The following is a 25787-nucleotide window of genomic DNA, read 5'->3' as shown; positions in this document are numbered from 1 at the left end:
CACACAAATAAGAGATTGTAAAAGAGAAAATTAATATAGTTATCTTCCAGGAAGCTGTCACTTTGTATACCTGGATCTACAACTTCATTGTTGGGTACCTATTCTCTGTCTGCTGCTGTAGTTATGTCACCTCATTTCTTTGCCAGCGAGAGAAGAGAAAAAAAGCTAGTAATTTATTACTCTTATTAATACGGTAGGCTGGATGTGTTGACAACATGTCAATAATTATTTCTGGAAAGACCCTAGCAGTAGACTCGAGGGCTCTGTAAGATGACTCATTTTACCAGAAGACAGATATGTGTGACCTGAGCTTTATGACAGATGTCAAATATATCGAAGTGTGGTATGAGGAAGATCATCTTATTGGCAAAGTAATGAGAGGCTACTGGGAAGATTAATGCTAAGACTGACTTCTGTTGTGTGTTGTGTCCCCTTTCCCATTTTTTCTGTAGGTGAGATAGAGGAAAGAGAGGGATTTCCCCTGGTCTCGGGTAGACCTGATGTGAATGAAATTTGGATAAGCAATAATTCCGGTCACTGTGACACCTTCTTTTCTAGTGGGAGAGTTTGAAAAACAAACAAACAAAAACACCTCAGCAGAAATGATCACGGCCTTTGATAAATCTGTGGCTCTGCTGTATGTAAGTCAAACTCACCAAACAGTGTGGCCCTCATCTTCCAAGTGAATAGTGACTTTGAGTGCCCAAGTTATGACACTTTAAAGGGTCTTATTTTCAGGAAGTGCTAAGTACACATCTCCTGAAAATGAAGCCCTTTTGTCTCAAATTGATCATGGTCACCCAAAAATGGAGACACCCAAATTCACAGTCTCTTTGGAAAATGTAGGCCCAGGACATTTTTGTTTTCTGATGATAGCACAATGACACTTTCTTTTCAAATCTGGGACATTAGTCCCAGATTACAGCTACAGCACCTTATTTGGTTGGAGTTCCTTGTTTATTACTGATCTGCACAGGAGCTGCCGGCATTGCTGCTGATTCTCCCTTGAGAAGGAGAGAGAGAAACAGAGCTCCTTTCAATCTAACTTCTAGAATTCAATAAGGCACTCAGATATCACAGTGATGGTCATGGCACTGCAGCCTGGAATAGAATAGAACAGAATAGCTCTGGCAGCCTGCCATACAGTCTAACGGTTTGCACATTAAACTCCATTCCCAGCAGTGTTAGGCTTCTCAGATTACCACAATATGGTGGCCTTCAAGGATCATGCCATTTCATCTTTCTGTTGGCAAGCACCCCCCCCACATTTCTTTTCGCTTTCATGACTGCTTATCCCCAGAGCAGCAAAACCCATGGAGATGTCACCTTAAAATAAGGACACTAGACTTGCACTTCTACGATGGATGGAAGGCTACAAAATAGGGTGACCAGATATCCCGATATTTGAGGCTTTTTTTAAATATGGGCTCCTATTACCTCCTATCCCTCGTCCTGGTTTTTCACACTTGCTATCTGGTCACCCTACTACAGAATGCCACGTACGCTAGGGCAGCACAACCCTTTCAGTATGACAGGCACAGGTGTGTCCTTTCTCATGGATGGTGTTTCATACAAAACATTGTGTTTGAAACCTGAACCAACCCTTGCGTTTATAAAAGATGGTCATTTGTATAGATCCCTAAAGGATTAATTACCCCCCTATTCCATGCTTCTGCAAGAAGGAGCTGTTAGGAACTACTTCTTAGGCTTCAGACTGACTGTTCTGAATGGCTGGGTGCAAATCCTGACCCTTCATCTTGTGGCTTGATAAAGCCTGAAATGCCTCTTAAGATACTGTGAAGTGGAGCTGGGTTAATTTTTTTGGCCTCCTCCCTTTTTTTTTCATTAAAAAATGCAGATTTGAGACACTGGACTATTTTGTGAATTCATGTTGTTTTTTCCCAAAATTGTTTTGGTTGGGGGGAAAAAATGAGGAAAAAAAATAAAAATGTTTTGTTTTGACATTTTTGTTTCAAAATAAACTCTTTTGGCTTATCGATATGCTGGACTTTTTGGAAAATTTCAATTTTGGTTTGCCCTGAACCAATTCCCCTCCCCGCCCCGAATTGTCAGAGAACTAAAAAAACTATTATTCACACAGCTCTACTAAGGACCACTGTGTGGCTGGTGCATCTGTGGATACGTGTATCCACTGGTTGCCCCACTACACAATGGGGGAGGTGCAGCTGAATCTGCCCAAAGGCAGCAGTATTGATGGTGGAGCAGTTTTGGAGGAAGAGTTTATGGTCCAGCAAGCTGTTGTTGACCTCCTATGTAGACAAACAGGGCTGTTTTCCTGTGAAACAGAAGTGTTTGCACATAATATCAATGTCAAAGTGGCAAAATTATATACTTCAATTAACTGAGCTGATTTTTTCAGTCCTCATTTTTTATCTGAGCCATTTTGTTCCAGGGCCACCCAGAGGATTCAGAGGGTCTGGGGCAAAGCAATTTCAGGGGCCCCTTCCATAAAAAAAAAGTTGCAATACTAGAGAATACTATATTCTCATGGAGCCCCTGCAGGGCCCAGGGCCTGGGGCAAATTGCCCCACTTGCCCTCCCCTCTGGGCGGCCCTGTTTTATTCTTTGTTTGCAGAGCACAATGGGGTCCCGCTCCATGACTAAAGCTCCTAGTTGCTACAGTAAGACAAATAAATAAATAAAAATAATATATGTCCTGCTTCTCTTTTCACCAGAGACATTTTTGTCACTAAGGTGAGGTTTTTCAAGCTGGAAAATATGAATATAAGGCACTTGATGAAACAGAGGGTATGTCTTGACTAAACCAAACCAAAACAAAAGTTCTTTCAACACAGCAGGATATGTAATACCTAAATCAAAATCAAGGTTCATGGTTTCACCAGGAATAGGACACATTTCTTTCATTCAGCTCCAGTAGTGGCACGAATTTAACTGTATTGTGTTAGCAGACACTGCTATATTAATTAAAAAAGTAGTTCTCATTATTTACCCTAGTTGGTTAATACAAATCTCAGTAGCGTAATCAGTAGGCTTCCTTGAGGATTTTCTCAGTATTCAGAAATAGAAAGCATTTGTCTTTTTACTTTACTCAGGAGTGTATTTAGACTCTGCTTTTTTACTTCCAAATCATCAGTTCTAATTTGGCCCGGTTCTGTCAATAATGCTTAGCAATCATACAGTATTTCTATATGCGCAATGTGTTGTATGGATCAACTAATTAATCTTGCAAAATCCCTGTGAAGTAAGAGGGAAAGTATTATTATCCCTATTTTACAGATGTGGAAACTGAGGCAGAGAGCTGAAGTGACTCATTCTTTGAGGAAATGGCAGAGACTTGAACAGAAATCAGGATAATCAGACTCTTAACCCTGCACTTGTTCTTCCATGAGTAGTTATGTCTGATGGATGATTCTTCAGTGGTTTGATGTGTGAGATTAGTTCTTGCATCTGAACATAGTAACAAAAAATTTACAAATACAATTTTTTTTTATGATGGAAATTTTCTTTCTTTTTTCTCTTACAAAACTGAGTTAGGATACTGAGAGGTCAAATCCTTGTAATTTAATAGGACAATAGAAGATGAGTTTGAGAGCCTTAGCAAACCTTGAGGTTCCAGCTTTATATATTCTTGGCATATATTTAGTGAAGTGTTTACTTTCAGCACAAGTTGCATTTATCACTGCAGATCAATGGCCTTGTTGCAAACAGCAGAAAGAAGCTCAAAGCAAAGAGAAGTGGAGGGAAGAAGTGGTGAGGTTAGAGCCAACAAGGCCTGACACTAATATTCTGTAGCTCACAGTTGTGGGAATCTCAGTGTTTGCTTTGCTGGGAGCGTGCAGGAGGTAGACAATATTCAAACTCTATCTCCAGCACATGGTGAATGGTAAAGAGTGGATGAGGAATTCTTGGTTTTTCTTCCTTTGTCAAATTCTCTTTTCTCCCGTTTCCAATCCCCTATCATCTCCACACTTCACTTTTTCTCAGTCAGACGAAGGAGTCGTCTTGAATAGAGAAAGCTGCATCATCTAAGCTGTTACAACATAATAGAGAATGATGCAACTCTACACAGCCTGTCATGTAATCTGGAAGTGTAATTAATAGGTGTGCTCTTCCCCTATCCAAGGCAGGTGCTTGACTTATACAATTTGGGATATCAAATACCAGCCTGAATTGTTTGTTGTGGGTGCAAGTAACATAGGTAAGAACACCTGTGAACCAAATACTCTTTATGAATTCTGGCCCACCTTAATTATACACTTTCTGAAAACAGTCAGTAAAAAAACCCAAACATAAATGATCATGTAGCTTGAAGAATCAGACGTCTCCACTGACACGGGGCAAGCCTATATAAAAACATGCTTTATAAAGCAGAGTCATCAATGTTCCAGGTCCTGCAGCATGGATTTCATTGAAAATCAAATGCCCTTTAAACATATTTTCATGACAATATATCCAGTATCCCTTTCATTATATCCACCCCGCCCTTCTCCCCTGTTCTATTTCTGGTTTGACCACATGTGAACCAAGATTAAATGATTTAGACACCTTTTTTTTTTCCAGCAGCTAGTTGCATTTGCAGTCTTCTACAAAAGTGGTTAAAATGAATTTTAATACGTTGATGGCACTTATTGAAGAGCTTAATATTCATAATAAATACCCCTTGGAAGTAATCACTAGCACATCCTTTTGACAGAGGGGTCAAGGCTGCTAATGACAATAACTACTACAAAATGCAATTCAGTCAATTACGTTAATTAAATTTCAAACTCTGTAATGTCTTCCCATTTATATAGTAAACTAATAGGGGAGAAAAGAACACCATCTTTATCTACCTCCATTTATATGTCCCAAAATGTTTCCTTATGTTTTGTTTTAACATTTGCAGCTCTCACCAGCTTCTCAGAACGTTTAAGATAATTATGGGCTTGGTAAATAAAGCTTATTCTTCAGCAAGAAAGGTTGAGATTTTCTTTTGAATGTTCTTTTATAGAATAAAAGCTTTTGCTTCACAGATCCTAATCTGGTATTTACAGACTAGCTTATTTTGGATAGTGCCAGCATTCCAGCATAAATGGTAGAAGTGTCTCCATTTCAGTGAATCCTTTTTTAATTATATTGTTTGAAATTGGAGTAAAAAGGAACACAGCTGTCTGGAGATTATACTAGTATACAGGTTAGAGTATACATAATGAACTCATGAGAAATAACAGCAGCAGAGGTTTAATATATTTGGTGTCGAAGGTATTTTGCACTATGGGCCAGATCCTCAGGTGGTGTAAATTGCCATAGCTTGATTCTATATAGGTTCTTACACCACACTCATCACAGCAGTATGTGAATTCTCATTGACTCCAATTCATATACACCGGCAGCAGATTTGACCCATGTTTGTAATGGAGCAATAATGTGTAAAATTAAAGCCCTACATTATCTGGAACATACATGAATTGAATTACAACCAGCAGTGACAATCCTACGCTGAATTCAGTAAAATCAATAACATTGTTCACATGCACACAGTAAGTACTCCTATGAACCTTTGTAATGAGACAAGCAGGATTTTTTTGAGGAGGCTACATGACTTTAGTGACTATTTTAGTTGTCTATCTTTTGGGGAGCCCCTTATTTTGCCAGTAGTATAATCTTTGTGATCAGCAGCAAATAAGGTTTGAAGAGGATCTCCCTAAGCAAATGCATTCAGTTCTGAAATACAGACTGGGCTATTTTCTTTGCATCTCTGTGTTTTTGCTGAACTCTTGTAAACTGCAACAGTATCTTCAGCGGGCTCCCAAGTTCTCTGATAATGCTATAAATTTAATTAGGACGATGAAGTCCTACAGTGCAATTAACTCCAAAAGTGGTACAAAGCAATAGCTTGGAGATACTGGCCTACAGTACTTAGCACTTAACTCTGAAATTCAGATAAGCCCTATCAACTCAGGGTTGTGTTTAATGTTCACTCCTGCTTATATACCGCAGACACAACCTAGCGGTCACAGTGTTAACACTCCCCAATATCTATTACAATTAGTTTTTGATTAAGAGGCCTAGCATGGCTTTTGAAGCCTTTTATGTTGTGTCAAACGGCTAGTGATGGAGTGAGATGCACAGACACCTCCCAGTAACAAAGCATCTTGTAAAAGGTTTCAAGTGAACTATTTTATCATCCTAATGGAAACCAGATGACTCTAACTCCCCCTTTAATTTCAACTATTTACTGAAGAGTCCTTGTTTTGAATTACTTAAAGATTTATTCTAAACCACTATCTCATGCATTAAGAATCACTAATGACAAAGCCATTTCAAGTGGAGCAAAGCTTTTAAAGACAATTGTGACTATACCATTGCATTTTATTCTTAAGTGTATACCATTTTGTAATGCCTTTGCATTTTTATACCTCTGCTTAAATTTTCTTTCTGATTATTACAAGCACAGCTTTTATTCAAACATTTTGATGCTGTAGTGGAGCTTCTAGATGTGATGGTGATAGTCAGTGGTTTTATTCCACATTAAGATAATTGATGACCACAATTTGGACCTGATCCTCCACGTTGGGCCTGATCCTTATCATAGAATCATAGAATATCAGGGTTGGAAGGGATCTCAGGGGGTCATCTAGCCCAACCCGTGCTCAAAGCAGGACCAATCTCCAACTAAATCAACCAATCCCCAACTAAATCAACCAAGAGTATCAGAGTAACCTTTGTTGACTTCAGGAGAAGCTTGTAGAGGAAAACGCTGTCCTCAGTACACAGTTCAATTATTTCAACTGAGCAGTGAGATCTTAGGAGGAAGACTTGAGCCACACTGTGTTGGTTACTCTGTCATAATGGCTGGAATTAGTTCCCAGGGTTCTAGCATTCCCCATCTGTAGACGGAAGGACTTCAGGCTGGATCACTACACTGCCCCTACTCCTCTCTGGCCTATCCTTTCCCTAGGCCCAAGTCATTCTGCACCTTGCTGCACTGGGAGTCATCAGAGAAGTGGGCTCGCTACTGCGGCCTCAACTCCTGCTGCCTCCGGGCTTGTGCAGCAGAACACCATTTCCATTCAGCCTCCCCCATGCAAAAAGCAAGGCTCCCCCGCATGAGCTAGGTCATGAACTGTTTATCATGATGTCACGTGACACTGTTATTTACATCTGTCTCAGTATTTTACCATGCATAGTCTCTCATTCTCTGTGGAATGGCCTTCTAAGATATTCCAAGGAATACAGCTAAAATATTTTGCACTCAGTAACCCTATTTGTGTCAAACAGTAAAATATTTCTATATATTTAAATAGTATCAGGGTGTTGAGTGGTATTAAAGAATAACATGGATAATTTAATGAGTATGGAAAATTGCAGCTAAATTAATATAGAAAGAAACACTTGTGTCAGGAAAGAAAGAGGGAAAGAAATAAAACTTTAAGCATGTTGGAGTCAGTCGTGTATTAAAGTATAACCATTAAAAATGTTTTGAGAAACCAATGATTACTCTGAATAAACAGAAGGCGTGCTTTATTTATAAAAAACACCCAGCAAATATTGACTTCTCCTGAAGTGGATATCAAGATTTATTGACCCTTTGGGACAATGAATCTTCAGAATTACAGAAACAAGTAGTCAATATGTATTGTTATGAAACAGTCATTGCAAATGTTTTCACTGTAAATCTCTCCATCCGATTGATGGATTTCAAAAGTCTGACTATTTTCCCTTTGAAACCAGCGTCTTATAATATGTGGAGATGTACTTTAGCTATACAGGAAAAACAAAGAAACATCTGTTCACTTCCTGCAAGGGGACAGATAACTGCTGCCAATTAGGAGGCCATTATTTATATATGTGATCTTATTGGCTCATCAAAAATAAATAATATTTGTCATCACCAAACTCAGAAGGATATATGTAATGAATTAATTTCTACAGATGATCTAACTGCGTGATACTGTTCCATACTTCACAGTTATTGACTCCTGAAGTTGGACTTCAGAAAGTTACAGACTCTTTACCTTGCTGCTATCAGCCAATTGCGAGGAATTTTTTTTTTTTTTAATGTATGGGACAAAACTAGTTAGAGGTACAGATGGGCCCAGAGCTGGTTCTAGGTAGGGATGGGTGAACAGAAGTAGCAACCGGGGAGTGCTGCCCTGTTGTGCTGCTTAGCTTTTTCTTTCTCGACTATTTGGGGCAGGGGGTAAGAGGGGCATGTTGAAAACATTTTCTGCCGTAGCCTGCAAAATGGCTACAGATGTTCCTGGATTGATCTTAACTGCAAAGTTCAGATTTGGATCCAGGTCTTCACAAATTCCAAATTACATAGGTGCATGAATTTGATCCTGGCTCATCTTTGTTTAGAAGTGACTTAATATATAATAGGTAATAATGGAATGCATTACACATCATACCCTGAGATCTAAAAGCACATCACAAACATTAATTAATTAAACTTCACAACACCACTTCAATGCAGGCAACTATTATCTACATTTTATAAATGGGAAAACTGAGACGCTGAAAAATTAAATGACTTCCTGATGGTCACACGTGGAATCAGTGGCAGAGCTGGAGTGAGAACTCAGGTGCACTGATTCTCAGTCCCTCGCTCCAACTATTAGGCAAAATTGTCTCTTACACATCTTTGAAATTAGCGCTATGAAAGTCAATTAAATACAGAAACACAGTAGAGGTCAGATGTTGGCCGCCCCTGAATGTGTGCATAAGGGAGCTGGAGGACACAGATAGACCTGTACAGCTGAATAGAGGGCAATCGGTTTCCATGTGCTTGTCCTCCTTGGACTTGATCCAAAGCCAATTGAAAGCAGTGGAAAGATTCCCACTGACTTATGCAGCCTTTGGCTTAGGTCCCTTGACTGCCAGGTCTGGGGAGCTATATTGTTGGTCAATCCCCTAAAGGGGCACAGTAAGAGTGTGTCAAGGATGCTGACCTCTGTACGCTGGTCAGAAGCTGGCTCTAAGGGGAAAACAGGCTCACCTTGTTACTGTTCTCTCTCCGCAGATTTGCCCATAGGCAGCATGGTCTGGTTTAAAAGCTAAGAACTGTCCCTAAGTAAACTATCGTTTACATCCTGGCTGGGATGATTTAGTTGGTGTTGGTCCTGCTTTAAGCAGGGGGTTGGACTAGATGACCTCCCAAGGTCCCTTCCAACCCTGATAGTCTATGATTCTAATATTTTTTTCATGGGATCTTGGGCCTGGAATTAGCATCCTTTTAAAATATATTTTAAATTGAAATAAATTTCTGACCACTTCCATTTACAACAACATTTTACATACTATGCGAACGGGCTCTGATAAGGTCTCATGGTATTATAATATGGGGAAAGACACTTTATCCAACACTTTCCTATATCAACACAACCATATTTGTCAGCCATTACTTTTCCCCTAACCATTACTGGCATATAACAGCACTCCTGGCTCATCAACCCAACCATCAGAAATCTTTTCTGTTTGGCGATATAACATGCCATCTACTATAACTCGATGCTTTGACCCCATTTATTGTTCTCTCTCTTTCCCTCTGCTCCATTCTTCAAGTTTGAATTCACCTTTTAGCTGATGCTAGATGTTATTATAACATAATCCCACTTAAATTATGTAATTTTCAAGATAAGCATGTCATACTGGGTACAATGCACTTAAAATTCAAATACACTTTATTTTTATTGTGACTGTATCACACTTGAAAGTAACATCATTTATCTTTACAAATATTCATCCACACATACATATAGAATCAAATATATAACTATTATAATGCTTACTATTCAGTCCCTTGTGAGTATTCATTCCTCAAATTTTGCATCATTTTTTATTACCAGGAAGAAAATCAAATAGGGCTGGACAGAAAAGCTACAGTTGAGTTGAAGTGCTAACCATAAACGAACAAAAATCTCACTCCTCAAGGCATATCTGAGAGAGAAATGCTGAGAATGCAGGTGTGTTTTTTTTTAAAAAAAATCTTGGGAAAACTTTTACCATTGGCAATTTAAATACATTTTGCTGAGAATCAACACACAGCTCCTGTGATCATCAATAGGATACTAAACTCCAACATTATATGTTTTAATATATTTTTTTCAGTAATGATCTAAAGGAGGGGCTATATTTAAAGACACAGATTAAGTTTGGGGATGAAATCAATTCTTCATTTCATATTCTGCGATGTTGTCAACAGAGAGGATTGTGAGCTCAGGGTAAGAATCAACTGCAGAATAAATAGCTGTGCAATACTTTTTATCAACGATTTGAATAACTTTACTGTGGCTGCCTAAATTAAAAAAAAAATTTGGTGGGAAGGCAAAGGAGAGAAAGAAAGAGTGAGAAATTAGGTTTCCTCTATATTTAGCTCTAGGTGCCTTTAAATATTGGTCCTTGCCCTTCCCAAAGTTACTTCTATCCATTATTTTCATGACCCTGCTGTAAACTGCCAGTTTTACCGTGTTAATTATTAATATGACCTGTTTATGTTCTGGTTATCCAGCTAACCATTAATGTCTGTTTACTCATTGATGACCTTTGCAACTGCGTACCAGTCTCTTGGCCTGTAAATGTCAACATTTTTTTAAATAATCGAAATGCTCTTCATATCTTACGACTAGCTAACCAGCCCCTTAAAGATTTTTTTATTTAATGGAAAAACAAAATGTAAATACTGTCATTTTGCAAGGATTCCAAGGCATAGAATTTTAAGTGAAGGGAATTTAAGCCAAAAGGTCCAAGTGAGAAAATCCAGAAGAAATAATCTCACTATAAAGTTCTCTCCCTTTTGTACTAAAAACCAAAACCCATCCAACCAGCACTACAGGACCAGGACCTAGTCCTGGTGAATGGAACACATTTTTCTCAAAATTTCATGAAGCACTTCCACATTCAAATAAGTCTGCAGGATTTATCTCTAGTTAGGCAGTCAGTATACATTAACCCTGACACTGGCAAGACATTTCTAATCCACACACTCTCCTCCTAATGGCTAAAATTTAGATTAGGCAATACAGCTAGATTAAGGCAGCAAAGGGTGACCTTAATTTTACCCATCACTGCAAACTGTGTATCTTTGGGTTTTGTTAATTACGTTAGCCTAATTTAAACAGACACTCAGAAGCCCAGTTAAAAACGAAAAGGAAAGCATTTACCCCTAGAAATGTTGTGTATGATGGTCTCTTCCTAGCTCTTAGTGAGATTATAAAAGCAGACAGCTTTTTCCTTCCTTGGTCAACTAATATCTTTGACTAGGAAAAGCCCCATTGAAATATTACCTTTGCAATAACATTTACAATTTGTAGATTTGAAACTGGCTTTTTACTGAAATATTTTCAAATATTAATTAACATCTTCCTGTCCATAAGTAAGAGTGGTGGCATTTACAGAGATTACAGTTTTGAGATATGTCGTGCGTGTATGTTCACATTTTCTCGTCCATTGAGTTCTAACTTCAATAACATTTGGGGGGGTTTATGAGCTACAGCCCTGAATGCTTACTGAGACTGTCATTTCATGTAGAATTTATCATATAGAAAGTAAACTGTGGAGCAATCCATCAGAAGTCATTGTATCTGCAATCTTTGAGGATTTGGATTGGGACTGGGTGGGAGGTAAACTTTCTAGATCTCTGCTCTGAGCTGCATAAATCATTTGGATTCAATATTGTTTTTGTGAAGGAATTTGGCTGGGCAGTAACACATTCCTTCAAAGACTATGCTTCTGTACAGTATGGTTATACAGTACTTCAAGCATATAAATGCCTCTCAGGTTTTAAGTACTGAATGATAACTCACCTTGTCTTTCTCAGTGAAGTAGGTAATAAATAGAAATCTGGACTAGAAGTGAGACATTCTGACTTAGTTAAATCTTTTGGTGTCCTGAAAAAGACAAGTAGACTCAATTACTATGCCAGCAACTATATAAAGATTGTCAAATTAAATATAAAAACTTGTGTTTAAATAATGGTATGACAAAACCCAAGAAAAAAGAGGAAAATCAAAGCTATGCTCACATTGTGACCTGAAATCACTGTGCTGTGGGGGAAAAAAAAATGTCCTCTAAAATATGTATTATTGTCCTGAGCTTCTAGAATAGAGACTGAGACACTAGGCTTGGGTAAATCCATATTAACCTAGACACTCAAACAATTGGCTATTAAGGCATTAATTCATGCTATGTCCCCACTATACTATAATATAAGTGATATATTGATATTGCTTCACACGTCACCAGGGCTGGTGCAACCATTTTGGCAAACTAGGCGGTTGCCTAGGGCGCCGAGATTTGGGGGCACCAAAAAGCGCCCCCCAATTTTTTTTAAATGGTTGAGCAGCCGCTGCTGCTAAGACAGAGAGGGAGTCTGAGCTGCCGGCGGCAGCCGGCACCCCGGGGGTCCCCTGGGTCAGGGCCCCTCCGTGGCAGCTGGCAGCCCAAGGGGTCCCCTGACCCAGGGAAACCCCGGGCTGCCAGCTGCTGCGGAGGCGCTCCGACCCTGGGTCAGACCGCTGCAGCGGCAGCCAGCAGCCCAGGGTGTCCCCTTGGTCAGGGCGCTGCCGTGGCAGCCGGCAGCCCAGGAGCCCCCTGGGTCAGGGCGCCGCCGGAGGGGGCGGTAGGCAGCTCCCGTGGAGCTGCCGCAGTGGTGCCTGCGGATGGTCGGCTGCTCACACGGCTCCAGTGGACCGCCCGCAGGCACCACTGCGGCAGCTCCACTGGAGCTGCGGGACCAGCACGCGGGGCGGTGAAATTGCCGTCCGCCTAGGGCGCTCAAAACCATAGCGCTGGTCCTGCACGTCACTGAAATGTTTCAAACACAACAGTGGTTTAATAATGCACAGTAACACTGAACAACAGGACTGCAACTGAAGAAGCATACCATATCCAACTGAAACTTCAGGAAAATTTAAGTAGAATGTAATTATTTGTACTGGTGCTTCTCCAGGACATTGGGTTAACTCCATGTTTCTTACAAAACATACTATGGGACCTTCAAAAAACCAAAATGGCAAGGACTTAAAAAAAAATCTCATTTGAAAGACCTTACCTCAGCATCCTTTTCTATCATGCTAGGGAATTCAGTGCTAACTCAGAGGACAATGCGTAAACTAGAATATCCAGCACCATTTCCTGCAGCAACTAGGTCTTCCTTGTAGGTCTCCTATCTAAGACTGACCTAGCTTGACATACTTTAGTTTGTGAAACAAGGGCCATGGCTTAAATGTAATATTCCTCTGGGAAACGGTGTTCTATCTCCATCTACTTTCACATATGAATCAATGATATATTTAATCAATTTTTAAAATGCATACTATCTACATGAAGCTGTTTGTCTACCGTCTAACTATACATCCAGGCTCTATAGATCAGAGTGTCTCCTTTAAAGATTGTTTTTAAAAAAGACAGATTATGATTTGATAGACTGGAACAGCTCTATTTGCTTCATAGATAGCCAGACATTTATTTTCCACTATAAAGAATATAATATTTACCCAATGGACCAGAAAAACTCCTTCATAGCCGCCACTCACCCCATTATGCCAACGTATTTAAATACATATAAGGCCAGGCTTTGCTTGCCTTACTCATTTTGCAGCCAGTGGGACTATTTGTGCAAGTAAAGTGAGCAGCAGTTAGCCCATATATCCCACCAACTTCTAAGACTCTTTTATACATTTGCATATAATAGCCTGAGGTAAGGACTTTGGGCAGACTTATAGCTTCCATGATTATTTTTTTATTTGTCTTGTGTCCTTCAGCTCTTCTGTCTCCTTCAATGGGAGAGTGGATTATTCAGCACTGTATTCTGTGCTGTGCAGGCAGGAGATGTCTTAAATATCTATATGCTGATGGGGTGAGTGGTTAGGGCACGTTTTTGTTACATATACAAAAGACCAGGAGTAACTCTCTTTCTCTCTCTCTCTCTGCATGTGTATAGTTCCTGGGGAAAAACAGTATAATTGCAGAAGACAGGAACATGAATTTATACCTCTGGGATGTACACAAACCTTTTGTTAATTTGTTGAGTGCCGACAATGTGCTTGATGCCATGTGGAACACAGAGGAGATGTTCATATGATGCGAGGGGGCCCCTCAGCATGTAAGCTGTATCAATTTAGACTCCTTAAAACTCCCTGGGCCTGATTTTCTCCTTCAGGACATGAGTAACGACCATCCACAGCATACCAGTATCTGCCATTTATGTGAAAGGATAGAGTCCCCTGACACTAAAATACTTCCATTCATGACATGCATCTTATACCTCCTTTCATACCATTTGTGTACTTCACCGATTATCTCTGCTCTCAGGAGTTTACTGTCTTAGAAATCCCATATTTGGCATCATGGGAAACATGGATCATCTTTCTCCTTAGTTCTTTTTGTATCTTCTGTTTATAATATGTACAGAGATTCAGAGACAGAAATTTAAACACTGTTGCGCTGAACACAATGTATGTTTGACCCACTGTCGTGTTGCTGTGAATAAGAAATGAGGTCCTTCAGATGTCCTTCCTTCCTACTTTATCTCCTTGTCATCTCTCCAGCACAGACACTCCTCTGTAGCCAGATTCTCTGGTCATTTAGAGTGACCACACCAGGATCATCAATCATAGAAGTTAAGGTGGAGGAAATTATGGCTCACCAAGTGCATTCTCCAGTTATTGGGGTTCATTTATCATTTGAATTCAAAATGTTTGATCAAGAATCTGACTGTGTTATGAGTAAAGTATAGTAGTGTCTGATGGTGGGGAAACTGCTGCTTTAAATCTAAGGAGGTTGCTTGTTCTTCTGATAATCCTCCTGATAATCCACTCTGTGGTTCCTCCCAGAGTCTCACCCTTTCAGAGGCAGCACACCTCAGGTGCATATTTAACCTACCAATCAGGATGCCATCCCCCGCTCCTGATGTGCAGTTCTGTTCAATTCCAACACAAGGATGGGCCATGACAAACACTAAATTCCCCAATTATCCTACTGATCTCTTCTCCCAGAAAACTTGTTCTAGCCCAATTTTTGTCTCAAGGGGCTTGTATATAGAGAAACACATTTTCATTGCAAAGTTTGGACCTGGGTCTGAAATTTCCACAAGAGCCAGAGCTTGGTGTCAGATCAAACTGGTTCTATCTGGATAAATAGCTGAATGTGTGGGTGCTTCTCTGAACAGGACCTTTGAACCAATTGAGGTTCATCCATCACTACTTCAGATAAGAGAGAGAGTCTCTTTTAATTTAAATTGTGTGAGAATCTGAGTTACACTCCATGCAACTTAATAAGGCAGAGCAGAATTCTGCTTGTCACTGCCTATGCTGGATCCTTTTATAGAGCATTTGTACCTGTTTGCATTCTCTTGATCTGAACTGACTTAAAGATCCTAAAGAGAAGATAAATTAGGGAGATTTAAAACACAGAGGGCCCAGAAACAAGACAGCTGGCTTTGCCACACCTTTCTTGAAAGAAACCCCAGTGCAGGAAGTGTTTTGGGCAGGCAGGGGTATGTCCTGGGGAAGGAGAGGGTGTACCCAAGGCAATCCTGCACCCCAATTATTTACTGGCATGGCCCATAGAGGCCATGACAGATAGACAAGTTAGGGCAGTCCTAACCAGCACCTGGATAAAGGAAGCACATGCTTCCCCCATCTCCCCATGTCCATCCCTGCCCCAGTGGAGAGCCCAGCACATGGCATGAATTTGTCCATGAGAGCTCTATGATCATGTAAAATGAAGCCATCCATTAATGTCCATCTGCACGGGGTCATTGAAGGGTCTGTTAGAGATAATTAGAGGTCTGTTTTTCCTTTAAAAGTTCTAGTCTGTTTCCCTCACTATTTTCAAAACACCCTGAAGTAGACCATACATCACAATGAGGTCAAAGCAAAAGGAAGAAGAAAACAACAATCCCTGAACAATGACAGTTTTCATTTATTATTGAGAAGTCATGTGCGTCTTAAAGTCACCAGTCATCATCAAGATAAGAATGGAGTTAGATGCCTAACAAGGAAGATGCTCTGTGCAGAAGCATAATGTTCAATTCACTGCCAAGGCTACTGACTTCGGAAACAAAAGGATAATATGTGAAATAATTAATTCCCTACCTTGAAGGTAAAGTGGCATCAGAATTACACTGACTGTGTTCAGGGTTTTTTAAAGTGACTTCCCTTTTGCTAATTTGGGCTTAGTAACATAAAAAGTTTTCAAGGCCTCCAGTCCCAAAGTCATGTGACTACACCAGAATCTCAACTTACATTAAAAAAAAAAAGTTTTTATCTCTCATGTATCTGAAGAAAAACTTGAAAATGTGTCCTAAAGCTAAAATGTCTTCTTGAGTCTGCAGATAGCCTGAAACAACAGCTCTGAGAAGTGCAAAGTGCTTCTTTCGCCTTAATTTTCTGCCATTCCAAGGAACAGTGTGGCCATGGTGCAGGGTCAGCGCTACAGGAGGGAGTTTTGTGGTGTGTGATCAGAGCTCTATATTGCCTGAAGTTTTCTTTTCTTTTCTTTTCTTTTGTTGTTGTCTATTTAGGGAAGATTCTACAATCCTTGCTCATGTTTAGCGATATCTTACTCCACTAATATCAGTCACACTGCTTGTGGAATAAGGTGCTACTCACTTTGACTAACAGACGTCTTTGTGGAGATGAACATTAATAGATGCCATTAGATATGATCACAAGCTTGAAATCTCTGAAACAACTAGTACTTATGAAGCAAGGTGCTACTCGGCGTGAGAAAGGGTGGCAGCACCTAACCTATGGATTGTAAATTTTCTGTCTCATAATAAAACAATAAGCACAATCAGAAAGTTAAATAAGTCGAATTATAGATGTCTGTAAAACGAGCACAATTTGAAGGAACTATAATAATAATAATAGTGAAAGGACAAAATTTATAGGTGATGTACAATGATTTTACTGTGTGTGAATGAGTGTCAGTAATTAAACATAGTCAACGTGCAGCAGTTTTTAATGCTCAGAAAGTGTTTAAGCTCAGCCAAACTTAAATATTTTCCAACACAATTTATATTTATTAATGGCTACTACAAAATCCATTTACCCGTAATCAAGTGAAACTTAAGGGTGCTGGGTTTCTTAAGTGCCTAGAGTCAACAATATTAAAGTAAATAGTGGAGGACATTCCAAGATAGTATTAACACAATTGATTTATTGATGATTGCACAATGGGAGGTTATCTTTTGTTAATTGACTCAGTAAATAACCTCATACACGTCAGCAGTAGAAAAAAAAATCTATTGGGTATTGGAAAGTTGACAGGGTTTAAAAGAGGGTGAGGGGGCTGTTACATTCCCTACACAGTTTGCCCACTCACTCAAATAATAACACAGAGATAACTTCTCCGACCAGATGATATGTCTTGGGAGATGCTAACAAGAAACCAAATGGGATCTGATGCATGCCAGGATGGAAAGCAAAGCCCTCAAATTCTGGTGGCTTGTACCATGTTGCATGTGAAATGCTGAGATTTTTTTTGCACTTGATTTCACATAAGCATGGCAAATGGAATTATCACTTTGGAGCTGTCCCTAACACAGAGAGAGCCTCAGGAAAACACATTTACATAAGGTGTGCTCTATGCACATCAGACATACCTTATTTGTTCCATAACAATTTAGCCAGCCAACATTTCTCAAGGGAACTTTTGGAAAACCCAACTCTTTCCCTTGCTTTTTGCCCTTCCCCCTCTTCCCCTGTTTCACTCTATTTTATTAAGCGTTTGTTCAGCAAATGCACAGGACTGTAAGTTCCTGATCTATTTGAAGCACTTAAACACGAGTGCCATGCTACCGATGTCAGTGGTGCCACTTGCTCAGACTAATTATGCATGTGATTAGGACCCAGCTTAGGCATTGCTGTGCTCAGCATTGCAACACCTAAGTGACTTAGGAGCCTAAATCTAATTATCAGAAGGATTTAGGCACTTTGGAGCCAAAATCTCATTAGCTGTCAATGGGATCTTGACACTTCACTAAATACCTTTTAAAAATCTGGGCCAAGTGCTTTGCAGAATCGGGACTTAGGTGTTTATTACTGTTATTACTTGATTGTTTCATTGTAGGTCTGGCTGTCTCATTTCTTCAGTCTTGTCCTCACATGTCCTCACACTGAGTTCTCTGGGTCAGTTCCTTGTTGACTTCATTACAGCTATGCTGAAGGACACCCTCACATTCAATACATTTTAAAGGATTCCGTTCTTCTCTTTCTAAGAATAGCCTTCTTCCCTTCTGATTCTGCCTCTTTTTGCTTAATTTTCTCCTGTTTTGCCTTTAACATTCTCTCCCACCTCTCCATCTCTCCGATAGTCCCAGTTTGTGCAAGACATAGGGGTGGGGTGGAGGATATCAGGGAGCCAACTGCAGCTGCTGGAATTTCTAGTTAATTCTATATGGACACCAGTCCCAGAATAGACGATAGCAGGAGAGAGGCTGCTCTAATTATTATTGTCATTTATTACTTGTATTAGGGTCTACTCCAGCTGGTGACTTCCCTCAAAGAGCTGTGTTGCCAGCTGGGAATTGTTTGAGTTCAGCAGCACTATTGCCTTGTCGTTTCTGACTCCTAGCATGCTCACTAAACTGGGACTGGGAAGAGAGTTAGTGTAGGAGCCGGGTACACTGGTCCTTTACACACTGGATATTCTGCTGCGGTGGGGAAATCTCACGCTAAGGAGCTATGCCATCAGGTTCTCATCTCTTTGTGCCACCTGGAGGGGTCAGATTGAGAAGAGAATCTCGTGCTTTCTCTTTTATTCTTTCACTTTGGTTTCTATTTCTTTTCTCTTGTTAAATCTCTTTTTTTTAATTTCTGCCCTTCCCCTTCATACACCCTATTTCTCTCAGTCCCTTCTTTTCCCTCCCCCAGCAGCCCCTTAGGCCAGGGCCAGGATCAATCTTGAAGCTCTCCTTCATTCAGCATGGACATAGGTCATATCATCGTTTGCTCTTATTTCAAAAGCACTCAGCTGGGAGCAAACATCACTTCTGCTCTTGTCTGAGAATATCTAATAGGCATCTGGGAAGGAGGAGACCCTGCCTATACTTTGGGTAAACAGCTGCTGAGGAGGGAGCATGACTAGCTAGTGCTTTTTTTTACCCATGGTCTGTAGTATGTAAGGGGATTTAGGAAGGAATTAACTCCACTCCAGCTTATGACCCTCTGGAATCACCTGCACTGAGTCATGCTGCTTTCCATGTCATATGAACAACCTAATGTGCAAAAATCAAACAATCTGTGCCACTTTTTTAAAAGCGTGCCCAGACTACTGGAACAAAGGAGCTCCTGTTTCCTAATCTCAATAACAATTAAGACATCAGATTAATAGAATCTTTAAATGCTTTGATGGATGCATGTGGAACACTCTATGTTTGCATTACCATAAAGCCTATCAGCACCCTTAACATTAAAGGTCACATACAGGAACATAAAATAACAGGGCTGCAAACAAGACCAAGCTTGCAGTCTTGTTGTGAAAAAAATCAGTGTCATTTCTTACATGGCAAGTTTTGGAGCTGCTGGTCAGCTTTACAGGACCTGCACTTTACCCCTGAGAGTCATTTCATGGACATGGACTTCCCTGGCATTAAGGAGCATGTCACTCTATCTCTTCCTCCCCCGTCTCTTCCTCCTCTTACTTCTTATTCCCCTTAGCCCATCAGCTAGGTTGGGTTATCTTGCAAGCATCTGCCATCTTCATCTGTCTGAGGTGGCACTAAGGTACACTTGCTTACTGTCTTCTTTGATGCAATCCATTTGTTCCTTCCTCAACTTTTCCAGGTCTCTTTCCCACTACCCTCTCCTACCATGCTATCGTCTCCAGGTTCTCTTAATTCATCCTCTGCATATTGTTTTCGCCTCTTCTGAAAGGGCTGAGCCTCCCCAGAAGAGCTGGAATGGAAGTGTATAAGGTGGATATCTGATGACTTTAAAAGCATCCGATAGCTTAAAGCAGATGGGGCCCTTTTTAGCCTGGGAGCACAGATTACTTAGGAGAAGGAAATTTCTGATCACAGATTCCCCTTCACGGGTTAAATGCAGCCTGGTGTTGATCAGCAGAGACACCAGTACCTTCTGTTGGAGATCCACTAGGGCAACAGGACAGGAAGAGAGCGAGTAAATACTTAGTTTAACTGGGGAAAGGCCCTCTTTCTGTGGTATATATCAGGAACGCCAATTGATATATTGTAGTTCTTATTGGTGCAGGGTGACTACTTCCCCCTTCTCCTTCCTTGACTCAAAATTGCACTCAGTGGTTCACTTAATGAATGTAATGCCCTTGCTAATAGGACTGAACCTCAATGCCTGTCCTTTAACTTGGCACCAAAGCCCAGCTTGCATTTACTTTTAGCTGGCTATTTTAAAATGCTGTCTGCCTGGTAACTGTTCCAGAGTCTGTTCTCCCAATATTCTGAGTAGTAATCCTCGGAATTATCCTGGATCAGACATAAATGAAGAACTTGTGCAGAGCACTCAAATTTCTCTACTGGGGTTGTAATTCAGGCCAGGATTAAATGCTAGCATTTATAGCACCTCTGTGGAAGTGAGCGTTCTGAACTCCAAGGCTGACTGGATGTTCCCCTTAAAATGTTTAATGTTCAAGTATTGTGGTGATACAAACATTAAAAATCTCTCTGTGGAACAAGCCTAAAAGGACACTATTTTGGGGAGGAGTAGCTAGAGAACAGTGAACTTCAAACATTTTCCTTTGTCGGCATGAGGGGAAGCAAAATCTTTTATTTGTCCTTTGCTTCCAACCATCCAACCTCCTGTGACCCATCATTTGTCCATTGCTCCTTGTGACACTGATGAGCTACCCCATTCACTTTATTTCCTAGCCTGGTGTGAGATCTATAAAAAGAGCAGCAGAGCTGATAGATGTTTGAACAGATTGGCAGGCTCCTGTCAGTGCCCCCACAGGAAGACAGTAGAGGGACGCTCAGATTTTGGCTCACGGTCCCTCTTTTGCCTTAGGATTCTCAGATACTATTCAGAGATAGTAGCCCTCAGTCAGGAAGCCTTAGTAAACTGCAGCATAACAGTACGTAGGGTAACGTCTTTTCATTTTCCTTCTTCCACCTCCTCATATATTTTGTCATCGAAACTCAGGAAACTCTTCCTCCCAGTAACTTCTCTGTATGTGTCCCCTAAACTGAAATCATTGAATAAAAATGGTAAGTGATCAAATTTACACCTCTGCCACCTGCTCCAAGGGTTTGGTTGTTTCACCGACCCAGTATTTCAGCATAGCAGATGTCCCTGCCACTATCCTTGACCTAATCATAGCACTTATGACCCGTATGTTTCTTGGTCACAGACCAGCACAGGGTCAAAAGTATCTTGCAGACCAACCACTATAGCTTGCATTAGATCCACAAGAACAGTGTGTGAAATTCCTGTTAGGGTCAGTTTCTTCTGACCTGCGAGGGCCAGGATAGCTGAACTTCACAATCTGTCTGAAGCTTCTTCACTTCCTTGGCACAGGCCATTCCTTGGTGGAAAGAACAGAGGGCAGAGATGGAGGGGGGGCAGAGGGAGGATGTGCTCAAATTCTAAAATCAGATGACAGGCACAGGTGCTGGCTGTGGAATAGTGCTGCAATCCAAAGGCATGCAATACAGAAATCACAGGCTGGCCTCATTCTCTAGCTGTTCTGAAACACAGATTGAGTGTCAGGAGTTATGACTGTGATGTAAAACTGTAAACCTGACCGCATACATTTATTAAAAATTCCCTGTCACTTTCTGTAAGAATCTGAGAGGCTGTTAGTTCAATGTCTTAGCCAAATCCCAAATTGGGTAATTGCATTTTACCGTCTTAATTACATTCCCTATTGTTTATCGTTGGGCACGTTAGTTTTCTCTTTCTCTCTGAACCCAAAACTGGCCTGAATCAGAACTCCTGACCCACAGACCTCTAAAATATGATGACATTTGGATCAGGATCTATATCTATTGCTAATCCCATTTCCCAGACTTGGGGAACAACTGCCTGGTGTCACTGGGGAAAATGGCTACCATTAACCCCAGAGGCTGCATTTCTGTGGAAAGTTAAGTGATCCCTATTCACACAGGTCCAAGTATTTAAACAGTTGAGGCTTTCTGCCTCGTGCAAATTCTATTTTTTTGTGTACCAATTGGGTAGCTGTACATACAATGAATACTATTGAACTTGCAAGTGCACAAGTGAATTTATAAATGGATGCATAGCGTAAACAATATTTTTCATACAGACTTTCACTTTTCTTTTGATACTGTGTGCTGCACAATTTGAAGAGCACTTGTGAAAGTTCTGCTACTGAACTATTTTCCAGTGTTCTCGCATCAGATATCACCAGCCAAGGCTCTGCTTGGGCTCCCATCAAAATAAATGGCAAAAATCCCATTGGTCTCCATAGTTCAGGATCATACCTTAAGCATGAGATGGCTAGATTGTCGGGTTTAACAGGTAGTGATCAATGGCTTGATGTCTTGTTGGCAGCCGGTATCAAGCAGAGTGCCCCCAGTGTTTAGTCCTGGGGATGGTTTTGTTCAACATCTTCATTAATGCTCTGGATCAGTGTTTCCCTAACTTAGGGCTCCACTTGTGTACGGAAAGCACCTGGTGGGCTGGGCTGGTTTGTTTACCTGCCATGTCACAGGTTCAGCCGATCACTGGCTGCTACTTCCAGCAGCTCCCATTGACCTGGAGCAGTGAACCGCGGCCAGTGGGAGCCACAATCGGTCGAACCTGCGGATGTGGCAGGTAAACAAACTGGCCTGGCCTGCCAGGGGTTTTCCCCACACAAGCAGCATCCCAAGTTTGGGAAACACTGCTCTGGACGATGGGATGGATTGCACCCTCAGCAAGTTCGCATCTGACACTAAGCTGGAGGGAGAGATAGATATGCTGGAGGGTAGGGATAGGGTCCAGAGTGATCTAGACAAATTGGAGGATTGGGCCAAAAGAAACCTGATGAGGTTCAAGAAGGACAAATGCAGAGTCCTGCACTTAGGATGGAAGAATCCCATGCACAGCTACAGGCTGGGGACTGACTGGCTAAGCGGCAGTTCTGCAGAAAAAGACCTGGGGATTACAGTGGATGAGAAGCTGGATATGAGTCAACAGTGTGCCCTTGTTGCCAAGAAGGCTAACAGCATATTGGGCTGCATTAGCAGGAGCACTGCTAGCAGATCGAGATAAGTGATTATTTCCTTCTATTCGGCACTGGTGAGGCCACATCTGGAGTATTGAGTCTAATTTTGCCCCCTCTCCCACTACAGAAAGAATGTGGACAAATTGGAGAGAATCCCAGCAGTGGGAATTGAAAATGATTAGGGGGCTGGGGCACATGACTTATGAGGAGAGGCTGAGGGAACTGGGGTTATTTAGTTTGAAAAAGAGTAAAATGAGGGGGAGATTTGATAGCAGCCTTCAACTACCTGAAGGGGGGTTCCAAAGAGGATGGAGCTAGGCTAGTCTCAGCGGTGGCAGGTGACAGAACAAGGAGTAATGGTCTCAAGTTGCAGTGGGGGAGGTCTAGGTTGGATATTAGGAAACACTTTTTCACTAGGAGGGTGGTGAAGCACTGGAATGGGTTACCTAGGGAGGTGGTGGGATTTCCATCCTTGGAGGTTTTTAAGGCCCAGCTTGACGAAGCCCTGGCTAGGATGATTTAGTTGGGGTTGGTCCTGCTTTGAGCAGGAGGTTGAACTAGATGACCTCCTGAGGTCTCTTCCAGCTCTAATCTTCTATGATTCTACAATTCTATGAGATGTGATAGATGAGTACTGGGATAATAGATTCGTAAGAAACTCCCAAGTAATGCAAAGAATGTGCTTTGTTAGACACCATTCTTCCTTCTATGACAATACCAAACCACCCCAACTCTGCTAGGAGTGAGGCCCGAGGAGCTGCTGTCTTTCTGATATAACAGAGACATTGAACACTATGGTCATCTTAAAAAAAAAATCGCACAGCAATTTTCTTCACAATTTACAGTTGACCCCAGTGTCCTGGCTAAGTTCCGAATCAGATCATTACATTCTTTCTATCTATGTTTCCCATACAGTTTCCATTGGATACAGTTTTTTCCTTCACTTCCTGTCTTAAACTATTGGGTAGTCTGACTGCATGCTGTTAAACAGATACCACATTTCCCTTCTCTCTTCAGTGCTGGCTACATTCCAGTTCTGGATGCAGCGATCCCCTTAATAGTTTTCATACCAGCGTGTTGTTGGTAAAGAACTTCAGGTCATTTTGACATGCAGGCGCTATATAAATGGCCATTCATATTAAATCAATAAATAATGCTAGTGTTAGAGTCTCACTGCTAGAAATGCTAATTTTCATCTTTGTTGACACTTATACAACACGGAATTATTTTTCTATTTCCTTTATGCTCTTGATGTCTGAACAGACTATCAAAATGGATTCACTTAGAAAATTGTATGTCACCAGAATGTTTTTGGCATAGGAGAGACCTTCCAGGTTTTAGAAGAGAAACTGCCCTTCTAGGAACTCATAGCTGTTGTGGCTACTATGTAAATCTCTTTATCCAATCAGTCAGACCTGAAATAAAATACACTGAACTGATGCTTGGATAGCATATAAATTCCAACTTGCATGAGGCCTAGTGAGTTATAATGCAGAAAAAGGATTTTTCATTCCCCATTTGTAAAATGATATCTGCTGGGCTCATTAAGTGAAAATATTTTAGGGGCCTGCGCCTTTACAAGGTGAACTGGCTTTATTTAGGAGAACATTCACTGAAATAGTTAACATGGCTCATCTGATGACATTAGCTTTGTAAGTAATTTCCATGATGTCAAGGGCACACTGGAGATTAAAGTGGGATTAAGGTCTACTTGCACAGTCAAAGCATCAAAGTAAATTGACTTGACTTGGCAGGCTGCACCTAAAGTTGGCAAGTTTTCACTAACTAATCATATAAAGCCCAGGTTTGTGGTGCTAGTTAGACTGCACTTTCACAGAGGCCAGGAAATGTTAATCTTTCAAGGTGGGAGGTTTAAGGCGTTGGGAAAGAGGAGGGGAGACTGACAAGGAGAATTTTGCAATGTCAGGGTGCCAAGAGGTGCTAAGTAAAATAATGACCTTATTTTACTAGGGAAGACTATGTGTTTGAGAAACCTGTTGGATTTCTATCCAAAAGCTTTTCCCCCTGCAAAGTTTATTTTCCACCCCCTTTTCTGTCACAAAATGCAGTCTCCTCTTAAAAGATCAGACCTTCCACAGGAACTTCACTAAATAAAGATGAGTTTATATTTTAAAAAGGAAACAGCTGGATTGCAAATGCAAGGGAGGTAGGCAGCTCTTGTTTCATTAGCTAAGGGAAACTCAGGCCCCAGAGGAGAACAACTGGGATAGCAGCCATGACAGAGAGAAAAAAAGGAAACAGAAGATCATAAAGAACTAATAATGAAAAATGGAAAGTGAGAAAGAGCCAAGAAAAACAAGCAATAAATAGATTAAAGAAGAAGAAGAAGAGGAAGAATAAATGTAAAGCAAGAAAGTGGGGAAAGAACAGGACAGAGTATGCATTTTATTAAAACAAAAACTGATGATTCTGAAAACCATTAGGAGCTCAATGGAAATTTTAATGTGATAACCTTTTGGACTAAGAGCTGATTGCTGGATATCAGTGGTGTGCCTTGTTTCAGTATAAAATTGGAGGAGGAATATTGCTTGTTATCTGACAATGGTTTCTCTACCCCCTCACTTGAAAGAAAGTGATAAGTTTAGATAAATAGCAGGGTCTAGACTCCTTCCAAAGTGATGAATCAGGGTTCTCTTAGAGCACCTTATAAAACTTCT

The sequence above is a fragment of the Chelonoidis abingdonii genome, chromosome 9 (assembly GCF_003597395.2).
Source record: "Chelonoidis abingdonii isolate Lonesome George chromosome 9, CheloAbing_2.0, whole genome shotgun sequence".
NCBI lineage: Eukaryota > Metazoa > Chordata > Testudines > Testudinidae > Chelonoidis > Chelonoidis abingdonii.
The sequence above is the reverse complement of the archived record's forward strand: the minus strand, read 5'-3'. Positions refer to the sequence as shown.